Raw genomic sequence first — 19288 nt, 5'->3', positions numbered from 1 at the left:
CTTCATCACAGTCATTTCCTACAACATCCGAGCCACGCCCCTTTATTTTCACTAAGCAAAACATGGTGGACTAATGTTCAATTGTCTTCAACTAGAAGGCGTTGTGGCCTCTCTATAGTATCTAACTCGTTGGCTATTACTCAAAATGCCATCACATTTTAAATGCGAATATTTCGAGTGCAAGAATCGGACGGACAGCTACCCGATGAAATTGCCAACTTTTCTTCAAAATACCGGGAGATAGTGAAAAGTGAGGTTTCATTTACAATGTATTAATATTATCATTTAAACTAATTTGATGTATTGTAGATTTTCCTAGCGACGTGCATCATGATGAATTGCATGAATTGCCGGATACTAATGTTTAAGTTATATATATATATATATATATATATATATATATATATATATATATATATATATATATATATATCCTTACAATTTCCACTTTATTACTTAAATTTATTATATATATTTAATTTATGTAATATGTATTCGTCTAAATTAACAATAACTTACCCGATGAACAGATGCAGTAAGCCACGGTAGTACACCGTTTTACTATAAATTTTCGGCATATGAAAGGGCTAACAATATTAATTTTTTTATTAAGCCTACATTTAAAATTTTGTTTAATTCACATCGTATTTTTACAAATGAATAGCTAAGCGGGAAAACGTTGCTAACGACATTATTTCTGTTCCTCTAAATTATAATTTGGAGTTTGTAAGTTTTTCCGCTTTGCTATTAAAATATTATCGTAAATTATGAGTGTTTTTCTCCAAAAATGCGTTACAAATGGAGTAATAATATTTTACATTTGTCATTGGAGCAGTTTCTTTTCATTTTCTAGCTTATCCGAGTGATTTTACAAAGTACCACGAAATGGTGTCGCAGTGCTCATCATTTATATTTATATTTTCTTCCCTTTTTTATTTCAGATGCAAGGCATGGCTAGAACCATTTGGCAGATTATGTGCCCAAGAAATTGTACGAAAACTTTCGGGTGTGTGCGGACCATTTTGAAGATAAGTATTTCACAAGTACCCTCCGGACACATCTGAATAGAGAAGTCATACCTTGCAAAGTTCAGGCTATCTCCATCAAGTCAAAGTAAATTATTTAATATAATACTTTTTAGGTATCATAGGCTTACTTCTAAAACAAAGTCCAAATTTTCAGGAATGTTGAATGTTTAACGTTAAACCAAAGCTCCCGGGTTCGATGCCCGGTCCCGGAACAATTTTTCCCTCGAAATTATTCAAATCAACTTTACAGGGAGTTATACCTGAAATCTTGATTTGCACAATACACGTCACTGTTCGTTAACAGAAAACCACAATTTAAGTCACAGTCTAATATATACAGTCGCGTAACTTCAACACTTTTTTTTGCCAACATTCACGACACTAGCGCTCAAGCTTCAGGCAAGGCACTGGTCACGGGGTTGATACAGCCAGCACGTGCTTTAAAGGTATGCGAGATGTTATAATAGCCTTTTAATCATGCGTCGGAATAAAGACAATGTGTGCAATGACGAAAATTGCAGTAACAACAAGTTTAAATTTCCGAATTTGTCGTTCTTCAGATTCCCTAAAGACCAAGAGAAAATCATAACTCAGTCATAACCAGACATCGGATTCTAGGGCAAATGCCTATTTTGTTTCTTTAGGAGAAAAGTAAAAATAATTATTAATATTTGTGTTTGATGGAAATTGAAGGGTATTCAAAGAGTTTTATAGTGCCCTAAAATGCCCTAAAACGGTTATTAGAGCCTAATTTGTTAATATTCGCCTAAAAATGCCTAACTCACTGTAAAGTTTCGCATTTTACTCTTACTTTTTATAATTTATACATTGGTAGTAGTGACTGAGGAGATAAGATTGCCATAAAGCAGCTCTGTGTTTTCATACTCATATTTAACACAATTCTCATATATATATATATATATATATATATATATATATATATATATATATATATATATATATATATATATATATATTCATAGCATCATATTTAAAGATACTTAAAATACTCACTAATCATTTGATATATAAATCATAAATTCGTAATATCCATTTTCCACGCAATTTTGTAATAATATACTTCGCATTTCATACACAACATAAATCGCCATATTGTAAACAGTTAACCTCAAATCAACACTTTGGTCACTATTCCCGACCTTTTCTTCTTTTAACTTGAGTAATTCTTAACTCATAAGTTGACTAATTTTAAGGCTCTTTGTTATTTGTAAAGTTGAAATATTTAATTGATACATAAGTAGGCTTAATTGTAACACCTAATATAGAACGTGTTTACATATTTTAACAAGGACTAGGTTAAATTATTAATAGCACATTTCAATATAAATACTATTGTTGGTTAAGAAATTGCGTGTGTTAAATAACATAAATAGTGAAGTTGCATCAAGTCTGAAATATAAGTGCAGTGAAGTGACGTATCGTGTAGATTAACGTCGACAAGTGTTGTACCGGATAGTGAAGTGATAAAGTGTAGTGTTGGTCCATTGAAATATTGTAGTGTGGTGATATTTCAAAGTAGAAATAATTTAAAACATAAATAGTGAAGTTTCATCTAGAAAGAAATATAAGTGCAGTGACGTGTCGTGTAGTTTCAACGTCGAAAAGTGTGGTATAGTGAAGTGATAAAGTGTAGTGTTGGCCTATTGAAATATTGTAGTGTGGTGATACTAAAGGATAGAAATAACCTAAAACTAATATACGTAAGTACATTAAATTGAAAAGTGAGTGAAATTGAATTTGTAAATAAGGTACAGTATATACATAATGTGTGCTATGGCTGCTCTGTCTGGAAACTGTCGTAGTTGTAGAAGGATTGTAGTGAAAGGATTGGTATGTAATAATTGTAATTTCTGTTTTCATTGGAAATGTATAGATATAGATCCTGATAATTTTGTTGACAAAGGTAGTTGGGAATGTAGTGATTGTATATATGATAGAAAGATGCGCGATCAACTGGAGAGAATCAGAGCCCTAGAATTGGAATTAGATGAGGCAAAGTGTGAAATTAATAAATTGAGAGCTTTGAAGGATAGCATTAGTGTTTCGAATAAAGAGAGATCTCACACTTGGATGAAACCGAAGAATTCCAAATCTAGGAGTAGACGTTTCTCTGCGGATGATGCTGCATCAATCAAACTGACCAACAAATTCAGTGCTCTTCAAGCAATGAATGTTGATCAGGAGAACTCAGACCCAGTATCGACACTAGTAAAGGTAAGTCAGAAAACAGATAAGGTTAATGATTGTAGGAGTAAAGTATTGATTTTAGGAAGCAGCCATGCAAGAGGTATTTCCTCACTTTTGAAGTCGAAACTGGGCGATGAGTTTGAAGTATCTAGTGTATGTAAGCCTAATGCTCCTCTCAAGAATGTTGTTGAGGATATGATGAAATTGAGTTCAGAATTTTCTAAGAGGGATCATGTAGTTATAGTGGGTGGGCCAGGTAATAGTATTGATAACGATTGTAACTATTCTATTGAGAAAGATGTCAACAACATAATTGAGATGAGCAGCCATACCAATGTGGGATTTCTCAGTCTTTTCAGCAGGTACGACAAGCCGTATCTTCACAGGAGGGTGCGGAGCGTGAATATGCGGCTTGAGCGGGCTCTGATGAGACCTGGGGCATCACACATTGGTTTGATAGATGTAAGCCCTATAAGAAGGTATGAATATACGTCACATGGCCTGCATCTGAATGGTAGAGGCAAGGAGCACCTTTCGGTTCTTATTACTAATAGCATCAGAGGCAGCCATGTTAAAAAGCAGAGTTGTAATATTCCTGTGTTAGTTAATGCTAGGGCTTCTCCTTTTTTAGGTTAAACCTCCCACCAGTAAGGTGTTTGAAACAAGTTCAACTAAATTGCAAATGCTCTGATGTTTCTAGTAATGAACACAGTAACTTCACTATTTTTCATCAAAATATTAGGGGATTAAAACAAAAAACTGATGAATTGATCACTTCTTTAGCAACTCAAAAGCATAAACCTCAGATATTATGTATAACTGAACATCATATGAAGCAACAGGAAATACTACAACTGTCTTTACATGGATATGTATTAGGTTCTCATTTCTGTAGACATGTCTTCCAAAAAGGGGGTGCCTGTATTTTTATCAGAGAGGATCTATTATTTAGTAAAATTGATATATCTGATTTTTGCCTTGAACAAGATATTGAAATCTGTGGAATACAAATTGGTTATGAGATATCAAATTTAATTATCTTATGTGTTTATAGGGCGCCAATGGGAGATTATAAGAAATTTACAACTAACTTAGATTCATTATTGAAAAGACTTTATAAACCACATACCGAATTTGTAATCTGTGGTGACATAAACATAGATTATCTATCAGAAAGCTCACGTAAAAGAAAATTAAACTCACTTCTTGAAACTTATAATCTTAGTCACACAGTAAGTTTTCCAACCAGAACACAAGCTGGAAGTAGTACTGCCATTGATAATATATTTATAGATAAAAGTAGATTGAATTCCTATTCAACAGTACCATTAGTCAATGGCCTGTCTGATCACGATGCACAAATTCTAAGTGTTTTCAATATGAGTGAAAAATTCCAAAGTGTTAATCTAAAAATAAAAAAAAGGATTATAAATGCTGAATCTCTTCGTCATTTAAATACATGTCTACAAACTGAATCTTGGGAAAATGTATATAGTACCGATACCATTGATATTAATACTAAATTTAATGCATTTTTCACTACATTTACGAATTATTTCAATGAATGTTTTCCAGTCAAGGTGGTGAAAAAATGTAAAAGTAAAAACATGTGGATAACTCAGGGAATTAAAATATCATGTGCTAGAAAAAGGAATCTATATTTAATGAGTAGGAATAGTGATGATCCTCATGTTCTTAATTACTACAAGAATTACTGTAAAACTTTGACAAAAGTTATAAAAGATGCAAAGAAAATGTATCTGAATGAAAAAATACAAAATTCAGATAATAAGATTAAAACTATTTGGGATATTATTAAAAATGAAACTAATCGATATTCAAAGAGTGAAAATATTACTTGCATTAAAATCAATGATAGTAAAATAGATAACTCAAAATCAATTGCAAATCATTTTAACGACTTCTATATAAATATTATTCAGAACTTAAACATTCAAGATTGTGCAGAAGATGCTGCACTTGGTTACCTAACTGATGCATTTAACACTGAGTTTTTAGGTCTCAAATTTATTCCCACTACCGCAGCAGAAATCATGCATGTGATAAAACAACTAAAAACAAAATATTCCTCTGAATATGATGAAATTCCAAGTAAAGTTCTGAAGCTTGTTCTGAAATATTATCCCCTCCGTTAAGCTATCTATGTAATTTGTCAATGCAATGTGGTATTTTTCCAGAAAGACTCAAATATTCAATAGTAAAACCAATATACAAAAAGGGAGATAAATGTACTATTGCTAATTACAGACCCATATCATTATTAACAACATTTTCAAAAGTGTTTGAGAAAGTTATGTATAATAGATTATATCATTACCTGGAGTCCAACAATATATTAGTTTTAGAACAGTTTGGATTTAGAAAACAAAAATCGACAGAGAATGCTGCTTTTAGTTTGGTGGATGAAATATTAAATTCATTAAATTCGAAACTGCATGTAGGTGGGATTTTTTGTGACTTGGCTAAAGCATTTGATTGTGTAGACCATAGTATATTAGTAAAAAAATTGAAGTATTATGGTATTAAAGATGAGATGTTGGGTTGGTTTACATCGTACTTATCAAATAGAAAACAAAAAGTAGAAATAAATGTACCAAATAGTCATAAAGTTACTTATTCAGAATTTAGAAATATTAAACATGGTGTTCCGCAGGGGTCAATTTTAGGTCCATTGTTGTTTCTAGTTTATATTAATGATTTAGCCTTGACCATAAACAATTCATCCCATGTAATTTTATTTGCAGATGATACAAGTGTAATTATTTCAAGCAAATAATACGATCATTTTATAAACACTTCTAATACAGTGCTGAATCTAATGAATGAATGGTTCCATGCAAATAAACTAGCACTTAATGTTGATAAAACCAGTGCAGTCAAATTTAGTACACACAATAGTGCTCAGGTTTCCTACAGTATTCGATCAAATGGAACTCATCTCAAAGAATCTATAAGCACGAAGTTTCTTGGTTTAGAATTGGATAATCACTTGAACTGGAAAACGCATATAGAATGTATTACTCGTAAATTGAGCTCTGCCTGTTATGCATTAAGATCCTTATCTACTATTGGTGATATAAACTTACTTAAAATGTCATACTTTGCATATTTTCACTCTGTAATGAAATATGGATTAATATTCTGGGGTAACTCGTCTGAAGCTAAACACGTTTTTGTTTTACAAAAGAAAGCTATAAGAATAATGGCCGGTGTGCATAAAAGGACCTCATGTAAAAATATTTTCCGAAACTTAGAAATCTTGACTTTACCTTGTGAATACATTCTTTCCCTAATGATGCTGTATATTAAGAACCAAGATAAATTCAGTACTAATCAAAACATTCATCATTTTAATACAAGACATAAATCAGATCTTCATCTACCCTCTGTTAGTCTAAGCTGTTTTAAAAAAGGAGTTCGCTATTCATGTATAACAGTCTTCAATGCACTGCCTAATTATCTTAAAGATTTGAAGAACAACGAGAAAAGGTTCAGAAAAGAATTAACCAAATTTCTACATACTCATACCTTCTACACAATTGATGAATTGTTTATGCTTGTGAATTGAATTATTCTACTTAAATGACATGTACAATTTTATATAGCTCAACTAAAATATGTTTTTATATTGACTTAATCTGTTTACTATGTATTGTATTTTTTGTTTAGCATAACTGATGAATTGTATGTACTGTAAGCTTATTGTTTAAGCTTATAATAAGTTTGCAAATTGAAATAATTTGATTGTATATGTTTGTATAGTTTGGCTGATGAATTGTATATGTTCTTAAAATGATTACTAGTCTGTGTAGCTCTACTGATGAATTGTATATAGACCTAATGTAAATTGAATGGTAATATGTATAGCTCAACTGATGAATTGTTTATGATTATAAATTGAATTAATCTACTTGATATTAATTGCACAAATTTGTATAGCTTAATGAAAGTATGCTACTTTGTATTGTATATATTTGTATAGTTTTGGCCGATGAATTGTATATGCTTTAAATTGAATAGTAATATATATAGCTCTACTGATAAATTGTTTGTGTTTGTAATTTGAAGTAGTTTGCATGATATGTATTATCAATTTCTGTATATCACAACTGGTTGAATTGTTTATGCCTTAAATTTAATTAAATTGTTTTCTATTATAATATAGCTCAACTTATGAATGATTGTTTGCGTTTGTAAATTTAATAATCTGATTGGCTATGTATTGTATACTTTTAGTAGAGCCATCGATGTAGCTCAGTCGACAGACTCGCTGGGCTGCTGATCCGGAGCTGCGTTCGGGCTTGAGTTGGATCCCCCTTTGGACTTTGGTTTCTTCGGAGGTTTTCCCCAGCCGTGGGACTGAAGCCGGATGGTCTAAGGCGAGTCCTTGGCATCAACCCTTTGATTTGATTACCCCCTTTGATTTGATTACCTGGTTGGGTTTTTCCGAGGTTTCCCCCACCGAAAAGGCAAATGCCGGGTAATATTTTGGCGAATCCTCGGACCTCATCTCATCTCACTACATCTCGCCAAAATGTAAAAAAATGTAAAAAAAATTGTAGAAAATTACTAAATTGTAAAACTATAAAAATTTGTAAAAATTGTAATTGTAATTTTGTAAAATGTTGACATGTTCCACATCTTAAAGCTTCATTGCTCATGTAAGATCTATGGAATAAAATAAATGAATTAATGAATGAATGAATGAATGAATTAATTAATTAATTAATTAATTAATGCATTCACTGCGAAATTTAAGGCATTTAAAAAGTGGAAAGTTTGCTTCACACCGGCCATGAATCCATTGATAAAGGAAACAAAATGTTTTGAATCTCACGACACTCGCAATAGATTTCACCGAATTTAACATGTTTGGAGGCATAAATGCCGACAAAGAACCAACCTTAGGTTTGAAGCAGACAACAATCACAACATGTGCTGCTACTGATTCAGAGATATACTATACTATAAAAATGACTGTTTTCGGTCTGAAACCGATTAGCTGTACTGCCCTTCAGAGTGTCATAAAAATCACAATTTTTGGAGAAAGAATGTTTTTGAAATATTTATGAAAAGTCGTAAAACTGCGAATTAGTAGGGTAAACCGTTACAAAATATTTAAAAGAATGGCCCTCCTAGTGTTAACACTACCAGGAAATGCAACAATAAGTGGAACTTTTTTATTTTTGTTCAATTGAATCTCAATAACAACGGTTCATTTGAATGCTCGTTAACAGTTGCTCTTTCCCTCACCTTATTTGTGTTGAGAAGTTTTGAGCGGTAGGACGTTTTCCTGTGAAGTTTAACGCGATAATGCCGAAAAATATAAGTGCAAAATCTACATTGATCCGGCAATGGCTAACAGAATATTCAGAATTCACTTATGATGGAAAAATAATATTCTGCAAGATTTGTAGCAAACAGGTATGTAACAATAGTTGAAATATATAAATTCTATTAATTTTAATGAGTAGGCCTATAATATTTATACATTGACTGAGGTATAATTCTTTTTAAGACCACTACACTTTAACCTTTTAAATTCCGATAGTTAAAGTATTTGCAGGTCATTAAAATTTTGATTGTTCGAACCCACTAACTTTGTGATAGATATACGGCAATACAACAATTAGGATTTTATTTTAATTCAGTTTACTTTACATTTTTAGATTTCGCAAGAAAAGAAGTGCCACCTTCAGCAGCATGTGCAAGGAGCGGCTCACAAGGCTAAAGCTCAGCAGAAAAATCAACTGCAACAAACTTTACTAACACAGCCTACTTCATCCAATCTCAGCAGCAATTTCTATGCTGATTTAACCAGAGCGTTTGTTGCTGCTAACATCCCTGGGATGCAATTGAAAATCCGGTTTTAAGACAGTTTTTACAAAAATACTGCAAACAAAATATCCCATCTGAGTCGACCCTAAGAAAAAATTACTTAGACAGAATATACAATGAAACTTTAGCTTCCATTCGGGAGGATATAGGTGATTCTTACATATGGGTCTCTGTGGATGAAACCTCAGATTCTATGAATAGGTATATAGCAAATATGGTAGTAGGAAAACTTAGTCCTGATGGACCTTCGATTCCATACCTCGTATGTGTTAAGGAACTTTCGAAAGTGAATAGCCAAGCCATTGCTTATTTTGTAAATAAAGGCCTACAGTCTTTATACTCAGGTAATAAGTTATAGACGATTCTAAAGTTCTGTTGTTTTGTACTGATGCTGCCTTATACATGGTTGCTGCAGCTCCACTACTTAAAACATTTTATCCTAACCTCACGCATGTAACCTGTCTAGCACATGGCCTTCACAGGGTTTCTGAAACAATCCGGAATGAATTTCCTCTTGTCAATTCGTTTATTTCTAACACAAAAAAATGTTTTGTAAAGCCCCATCCAGGATTTCAATATTCAGAGAGAACTTTCCAGATATCCCACTCCCACCTCAGCCGGTTGTTACACGATGGGGAACCTGGATTCAGTCAGTGGTGTATTATTCTAAGTATTTTAAAGAAGTGGTCACAGTTATTGATAAATTACCTGAAACTGATAGTGCAGCGTGTGTGAAAGCAGTGAAAGATTGTCTGAATGACTCACGAGTGAAAAACGATATTGCCTACATAACATCAAACTTTTCTTTCATACCTGCAAGCATTGAACAATTAGAACGTGAAAAACAATCTCTTTGTAGCCAAATAGCAATAGTAAAGGAAGCTCAAGTGAACATACATTCTGCTTTGGGCGAAACTGGGAAAAAAGTTAAAAATAAGTGGGACAACGTATTAAATAAGAATGTTGGAAAAAGTATCAAGAGTGATATCGGGGGAAAGTGTAAATGTTCCAGTAAGTATTGATGTTTCTATTGTACCTAATTTAAAATTTGCGCCTCTCACATCAGTTTCGGTTGAAAGAAGTTTTTCTGCTTTCAAAATGATTCTCAGTGACAAAAGGCAAAGGTTAACTGTGGAGAATTTAGAAAAAATTCTGGTGGTGTACTGTGCAGATAATTATAATAAAGTCTGAGCATGGATCTGAATTTCAATAACTTAAAATGAGTAATCTTGATATCAATAATCATTATTTCATTAGTTTCAATATATTAAATTTGTGCAGCTCTGTTTATAAATATAATATAGTATTCTTTTTTAATCTTTAAACATACTTTTTGTGCGTATTTTAGTGTATAACTAAAAATTTCAGTGGAAGAAATAAGTATGATACCTTGATGTGCCTAAAATGCCTATTTTCATTAAAATAGAGCCTAATTTTACAAATTTTGAGCTTATTTTAGGCGCCTAAAACTGCAATTTTTAGTGCCTAAAAATCGGATGTCTAGTCATAACCTACGCTGTAGGTAGCCTACGTATTGTGTTCTATAAAAGATATTAGTTATCAGTTACCTATTTGTTTGTCAGGAATGAGAGTTTAAATAAAAACAAAGTAAATACCTGTTACAGTATATTATTGTTTTGCAGAGATCATGTGTAAATGTGTAACCATTATGATTTTGGATAATGTATCTACAATTTTTAATGCAAGTAATTCCATAATTTTTGTATTCGTGTTTTTTTCTTTATATTTTTCAAAAGTTGAATGTTATATTGCATACAAGTAGGGATTATGGTGTTCTTTTTTCAAAAATTCATGGCATATTATAATCCTTTTGAAAAATACTCACTTCTTGATTAAATCCAGACTGTGTCGATAAATTTCTGATGTGTTGGTGTAGATTCATGTGGCAGACGTATTAAGTTCTCAAGAAATAAAAGAGCCTTTTTAAATTTAATATAAAAAGCAATCTTTCCTGTAATAATTTGCATGACTGTTATTGGTGTTGATTTTACATTACCAGTGATTATTTGAGCCGTTCAGAGCAGAAGTGGTATAAGTCAAAATTAGGTAATGAGGTTTAAAGCAAAAATTCTGTAAAATACACCGCAAAGCAGCAATTAATATATCCTTCGTGCTATTCACTGACTACTAATAGTTTAAATAAATTCAATATTAACTGCTACTTTGCGATGTATTTTACAGAATGTTTACTTTAACCCTTATTACCCATTTTTGACTTACAGCACTTCTGCTCTGAAAATAAAATTAGGCCTACATTTTCTGAGTTAATTCAAGTTACAATTTTTTCAACAAAGTTGTGTATTCATTTGTTCTCACCTACGTCATAATAACAGTAAGTGCATGTAAATTACGTATTATATAGGTAGGGTAAGTTAAAATAAAGCTTATGTATGAAAACTGGAAATGTAATGTAAATTGCGATAAACTTTCCATAAAAATTTAAACCATAATATCAGGACTATTAGCAACTCAAAATAATAATTAAAAAATTGAAAAATAATGAACTTCATAAATCAATGTCTGTCAAATTAAGCTTTAAATCTTCCCCTTTTTTATTTTTAAGTTTACCTCAGCGGCCGAGTTTACCCCAATTTGCGGTATGGAAAATAGTTAATTTCTCAGGAAATAGGGAGAGGAGTTCACCACGCGATGTACCCTACGAGATATGCCCTACAATTTTGACTCTTCTCACAGGAAATATAGAGTTCCAATGGTTTATAAATATATTTAGGAATGAATTGAATTAACCGTCCACGTACGAACAATTATATTATTTCAAACCATGATACGTGATCAGGGACATGATTCAGTTGTAAGAAGCAGAAGGATTTACGTTTATTCCCAGCTTCTGAAACTTGTAGATTAACTGCGTGTGAAATTCTTGTAGGATTCTAAAGTAGAATCAGTAAGAACCATATACACTTACTGTATAGCATAAAAATATAAAATAAATTACGCAAAACCCGTTTTCTGATGTGTTATCATATGTCGTGTGCACACTTTTAACTTGCCTGCCGCTAGAGGGCTACTGTCGCGCCAGCTGTCAAATGTTGGCATATTTTATATATATATATATATATATATATATATATATATATATATATATATATATATATATATGAGTTGCGTGACTGCTAATATATACAATCGCGCAACTTCAACACTTTTTTTTGCCAACATTCATGACACTAGCGCTCAAGCGGCAGGCAAGGCACTGGTCATTAGTGATGGGAAATTCAGTTCAATTTACAGATTCGTTCGCGGCGAACTAGTTCGATAGTGAGATTAGTTCAATAATCTAGTTCGTTTAGTTCATTTAGTTCGTCTGAGAAAAACTAACGTATACAATCATTTAGTTCGTTTGAGTAAAGCTGATGCAGTTAATCATTTAGTTCGATTAGTTCATTTAGTTCGCGTGAGATGGAGAGGAAAGCTGACGCAAAGATATAATCAGAAAATCAGTATTATTTTAACTTTGAGAAATATATATATATATATATATATATATATATATATATATATATATATATATACTTATGCTGTAACTGTTTGCTCTTAAAGAATAACTGATTTTAAGGAAATATGATGTTACATTACTTACTGTAGGTCAGTGTTTATTTATCACAACATTTATTTTTTGAGAGAAAGTAACAGCAATGCAGTATCAACGTTGCAAACGTTGATTGTATGATTAAAACTACGGTAAAATGAAAGCTTGAAAGAAAAGCAATATTATAGAACTGTAAACTATATAATCTAAACCCAACTCTCAAATTCCTTAATAATAATAATAATAATAATAATAATAATAATAATAATAATAATAATAATAAAAGCAGGAAATAAAATAAAAATCTCTCTTCAGACACACACATTTGGGAGACCGCACAAAAAATAACATACAATTGAACAAAATTTTATTGTCAGCAGAGGAACAGATGGAGTGTCTCATTAAAAGCATCTTAAAAATATGCTCCTTTATCACATCTATCATGCGCCGGGCGCCGTTATCAATAGGGGCACAAAGAGAGCGTGTCCTGCCATATTTGGTCTAATTGTTTATTATTATAATTATTACTATTAATATTAATTTTTATTATTAATCTGTTTACATGTGTTTAATAACATATGTTGTATTACGCAATCAACAGTACTGATTTAAATAAATAGCGCACTTAAACTTTATGTAGTCTTAAAGATTTCAATTTTCTTTAGTTTCTAATATCCCCCCTCCCAAAATAATATAGCTAACGGCGCCGATGAAGCGAGGATACTCTATATAACAGATATTACATTCGAAAAATAGATCGAATGAAATTTAGGACATGAAAATCCATTCATTGACTTGTGTTCAACATGAAGTTTCGAGTTGCGAATTCGGGACCCCAGTGCAGTGGTAGAGTTCGAACATGCTAATTATTCGTACACAGTATCGATCTAAAAAAATCCGGAAACTATTACAGTTACTTTACTTTTAACGAGAATTTCAATTAACATTTAAAGGAAAATGTACGTAACTGGTAGCGATGCTGAGTGTAGAAATTAAGAATGTGTGTTGCAATGCTTAGATTCTGAATCCTACTATTTACTTCAATAAATTAAATACAAGTAAATAATGTATTTACGGATGTAATATGGAGATCATTATGGTCAACGTGAAATAGTGAAACAGATAACAGATTCGATATTGTAATAAAATTTTATAAAGGGGCAGTATCGCTTAATGCTTGTCAGATTTAACCTCAAACCATTTCTTAATATTGGCTACGAAGGATACAAACACAACGTTACCAGACTGAACCACTCACGTTCATGGGCGGTTCATGTGCTCTTGAACTCAAACAGAATCCGCTGGGTAATGAACTATAATACAGTATTAGTGTCCGCATTTTGTAAGTTGTGCATAATGTTTATGAAACACCGAATTTAGTATCTTTATGGGTCTAAAGAAGTAACATTATTAGCGTGTTGTGAAACACGGCCCAACACTCCTCTCGTTATGGGAACGGCTTCCCACACTGCATTGCTTCTTCTCTATCTAGTTCGCGAACGACTTCCACAGATACGACTCATCTAGTTCGCGAACGACTTTCATAAAAATTTCGAACTAGTTCATCTAGTTCACTTGAACGATTAGTTCAATACGAACTAATCGTTCGCGAACTACCCATCACTACTAGTCATAGGTTTGATACAGCTAGCACGTGCTTTAAAGGTATGCGAGATGTTATAATAACGTTTTAATCATGCGTCGGAATAAAGGCAATGTGTGCAATGACGAAAATTGGAGTAAGAACAAGTTTAAATCTCCGAATTTGTCGTTCTTCAGATTCCCTAAAGACCAAGAGAAAATCATAACTCAGTCATAACCTATAATTCACGCTGTAGATAGCCCAAGAGGACTAATAATATATATAGGCCTCTTGAGGTAGCCTACGTATTGTGTTCTATAAAACATTTATTAGTTATCAGTTACCTATTTGTATGTCAGGAATGAGAGTTTAAATAAAAACAAAGTAAATACCTGTTACAGTATATTATTGTTTTGCAGAGATCATGTATAAATGTGTAACCATTCCGATTTTGGATAATGTATCTACAGTTTTTAATGCAAATAATTCCATAATTTTTGTATTCTTGTTTTTTTCTTTGTATTTTTCAAAAGTTGAATGTTATATTGCATTCAAGTAGGAATTACGGTGTTAATTTTTCAAGAATTCATGGCGTATTATAATCCTTTTGCAAAATATTCACTTCTTGAATAAATCCAGATTGTGTCGATAAATTTCTGATGTGTTGGTGTAGATTCATGTGGCAGACGCATTGGGTTCTCAAGAAATAAAAGAGCCTTTTTAAATTTAATATAAAAAGCAATATTTTCTGTAATAATTTGCATGACTGTTATTGGTGTTGATTTTACATTACCAGTGATTATTTGAGCCGTTCAGAGCAGAAGTGGTATAAGTCAAAATTAGGTAATGAGGTTTAAAGTAAAAATTCTGTAAAATGCAACGCAAAGTAGCAATTAGCCTAATATATCCTTCGTGCTATTCACTGACTACTAATAGTTTAAATAAATTCAATATTAACTGCTACTTTGCGATGTATTTTACAGAATGTTTACTTTAACCCTCATTACCCATTTTTGACTTACAGCACTTCTGCTCTGAAAATAAAATTAGGCCTACATTTTCTGAGTTAATTGAAGTTGATTGTGTATTCATTTGTTCTCACCTACGTCATAATAATAGTAAGTGCACGTAAATTACGTATTATATAGTTAGGATAAGTTAAAATTAAGCTTATGTGTGAAAACTGGAAATGTAATGTAAAATGCTGTAAACTTTCCATAAAAATTTAAACCATAATATCAGCACTATTAGCGACTCAAAATAATAAAAAAATAAAATGGAAAAATAATGAACTTCATAAATCATTGTCTGTCATATTAAGGTTTAAATCTTCCCCTATTTTATTTTTAAGTTTACCTCAGCGGCCGAGTTTACCCCAATTTGCGGTATGGAAAATAGTTAATTTCTCAGGAAGTAGGTAGAGGAGTTCACTACGCGATGTACCCTACGAGATATGCCCTACAAATTTGACTCTTCTCACAAGAAATATAGTGTTCCAATGGTTCATAAATATATTTAGGTATGAATTGAATTAACCGTCCTCGTACAAACAATTATATTATTTCAAACCATGATACGTGTTCAGGGTCATGATTCAGTTGTAAGGAGCAGGAAGAATTATGTTTATTCCCAGCTTCTGAAACTTGTAGATTAACTGCGTGTGAAATTCTTCTAGGATTCTAAAGTAAAATTAATAAGAACCATATACACTTACTGTATAGCATAAAAATATAAAATAAATTACGCAAAACCCGTTTTCTGATGTGTTATCATATGTCGTGTGCACACTTTTAACTTGCCTGCCGCTAGAGGGCTACTGTCGCGCCAGCTGTCAAATGTTGGCATATTTTATACGTATGAGTTGCGCGACTGTATATATTAGACTGTGGAGTTAGTGTGCACTCGAAGTTGGTTGCTTGGCGATTGTCAGCCCACTTTGAGGTCTGTGGATACAGAGGGAAAAATTGGATCGGTCAGTGGTGTATACTGGTTAAAGGGTTTGGGCTACCACTGACCCTATTATTACACAAAATATATTTTAAAATCCCTATAATAAAATTCCTTACATATTTATGTGAATTCCAGACGTCTTGATTGGGACGAAAATACGTTGATGACTTCGTCCTTGAAATTACAGTTGGGCCACTTGCAAAGTTTCTGTAGAAATGACTTTTCAATGGATATTAGTGTCAAGCCGGATAAACGTTCTTGTGTATGAGTTGATCTACAGTAGGATTTTATTCTCTTCAACGCAGAAAATGTTCTTTCTACCGATGCTGACGTAACTGGTATTGTCACAATTAATGTTGCCAATTTAAGGACTTCAGGAATAACTTGGTTCAGCTGGTTTTTATATATGGCAGATAATATTTCATGGATAGGTCTGTTCGAAAAATCAAAGACTTCTGCTGAATATATTACACTTATTTCATTTTTCAAACGTACTTGATCAAAGTGACTGTTATAGGACTGAAATAATTTGTTTAGTGCCTCATTCGGGAAGTTTTCTCTATAAGCAGAAAATTTTTGAGAATCTAGAAGATGTGTGAACTGAAGCTTTCCATAATCTGTAAATCTGTCAGTAATTTCCATGTGCATACGATCTAGTATGCTGTAGTACAGCTGCCTCTATTTCAATTCATCATCTCCTTTTCTTCGCTTTAATGGTGGTTCCATTGTATTGGCTGAAGAATTTTCATTTTCCATATTACTCCATATGGACGGAAACTCACTACGTCTGAACTCGGATATAGTATCTTTTTTTAACTTTGATACCTCTTGCAAGTAGTATGCTATGTCTAGACTTTTTGTCTGAAGAATATTGTAGAGCACATCTGTATGTGCGAACACTCTAGCATAGACTTCAAGAAGAAATATATTCTGAAACTGTGTGAAAAAATTCAAATATCCTTGAGCCTGCACATTTACAGCATCATCCCAGTTTTCTTCAGAGTCATTACAAATGATATTTTTAAAGAAAGCAGTCCGTTTTTCTCTGTATTCCTTTATTGTGTTTTACAAGCCGAGATGTAAAATTCAATCTAGTTGGTGCTACTTTTGGGAGTTTCTTGTTCATAAATTCCTTGAGTTTTCTGATCTTTTAGGAGATGATGAGAAAAATGCAGCTAAACCCGACAGTGTTTTGAAAAAAATGCGGCATTCTGGAATGAATGAAGTAGTTTGTTGCAAAACTAAATTGAGAACATGGCAGTAACAATGAACAAATAGTGCTTGAGGATACTTTTCTTGAACTTTTGTTTTTAAGCCATTAATATTTCCCGCCATAACTGAAGCACCATCGTATGTCTGTGCAATTAAGTTATTGCCGACATTGTATTCTGCTATAACACCTTCCACATGCTGAAACAAAGCAGCAGCAGTTTTGCCCGAACTGACATTTGTGAATCCTATAAACCGTTCTTGAACATTGGCAGTACTGTCGACATATCTTAAAACAGTGGACAATTGACTCTGATTAGAGCAGTAACTTGTTTCATCAACAACAATGGCCACAAAAGGTTTTATGTTCTTTATCATAACCCCACTTATAGCAAATATTAAGTCATTCTGAATTGCGAGATAAGTACCACGAAATACTGTTGAACTGTCAAGATGATTGGCCAGTAAATGGTAAAATTCACGTAAGGAACTTAAATATTCAACATAATTTCCTATATTGTCTGATTCCACACTCTCGTTATGACCCCGAAAAGCCAATTCTTGTTTTCCTAGAAAGCAGACTGCGTTAATAAGATGCAGTAAAATCTCCCGATTTTTTTTTTCACAAGAGCATTGTGTTGGTTGATGTGTAGAGCTTTTTGCTTATCTAGCTGTAAATCAATTCTTGTCTTCCCAAAGTTTGCAAAGTTTATGCTACTACAAATATGAGCTTTTGATTTGTCGTATTCTAGGACTGCCGTTCGAAGGGAGTTCATATTAGAAAACCCCTCTTTTGACCACACATTAGTTTCGCGGCTAAATAACAAACATGGCCAGCAAAATAGTTTAGACAGTTTAGAAGTACCACACAACCAATTCCACTTACCATATGATGTTGAAGTGAAATGGCGTGTGTACTCTCGCTGTTTTTCTTTTACGTCCATGGACAAATTTAACTCAGGAGTTGGTCTTTCCATTTTCACAATTTCAACTTTCTCGTTGTTATGTACGACGGTTAAAAGACACTTTTAATAAACCTTCTATTGCACAGTCATTTTCAACACAAACCTCTCCAGAAACTTGTTCTGCCATATTTTTCACAATATCACTTAATTGGGAAATTAAAAACTTAATAATTCACAATTAATATAACTCTTAGACACTCGAACAAATCACAGATTTAAAATACTGCACTGCAAGAACACAATCACATTCAATTGCTAGCGTACTAAGCGTATTGCTGCTTCGCGCCTGCGAAGAAACCGATCACGAGAGCGGCAACTCGCCCGCCTAAAGTGCACGATGGAAACAGAAGGGAGAGGGGGGACGGGCAGTTGTGCGAAGGACAGCGTGAGCGAAACGGTCACAGGCTACCTCACGTAGCAAGCGGTTTCTCCAGCAATGCCGCCTTGACAACTTTTTTGTTTTCGAGAGCAGAGAGCGCATATAAATCTAACAATTACTTTAATTTTAATTACAATGGTAAAACTAATAATACAAAATTATTACATTATGTTATATTATAAACTTTTTCTTTTGTAATTTCCTTGGGCTACCACCGGTAGCCCCGGTAGTCCGCAAAATACGCCCCTGGGATCGGTGCCGGGTAGAGTTCCCGGGTAGCTCAGTTGGTAGAGCCAGTGGCGTGCATTCTGGGTAGGCTAGGTCTGCTGCGCCTACCCAGACAGAAAGGAAGAAATTTATTAAATTTGCATTTAAAAGTAATGCTGTTAACTTAAGAAAGTCTGAAGAGTCCTGAACTAATTTCAGCAAACTTTGGCTCGACATCCTATTTTCATTTCCTTTTGGATGGTACTGTTCGTCGCATTTGAATTATTGTCCGCTGTGTGCTTGCCCTCGCTGGAGAGTTGGGCTGTCGGC

At 33.0% G+C, this 19288-nt stretch overlaps 1 long non-coding RNA gene across 1 annotated transcript; it reads left to right on the top strand.

Annotated features, from left to right (window-relative positions):
• Positions 1 to 1751: 1751 nt before the first annotated feature.
• Positions 1752 to 10713, top strand: LOC138698749 (uncharacterized). Its single transcript, XR_011331934.1, has 2 exons — positions 1752 to 8681; positions 8927 to 10713. It is a non-coding gene; the product is annotated as an uncharacterized lncRNA (long non-coding RNA).
• Positions 10714 to 19288: the final 8575 nt, after the last annotated feature.

The sequence above is a fragment of the Periplaneta americana genome, chromosome 1 (genome assembly GCF_040183065.1).
Source record: "Periplaneta americana isolate PAMFEO1 chromosome 1, P.americana_PAMFEO1_priV1, whole genome shotgun sequence".
Taxonomy (NCBI): Eukaryota; Metazoa; Arthropoda; class Insecta; order Blattodea; family Blattidae; genus Periplaneta; species Periplaneta americana.
Note: the sequence above shows the minus strand (reverse complement) of the source record. Positions and strands in the feature narration are given on the sequence as shown.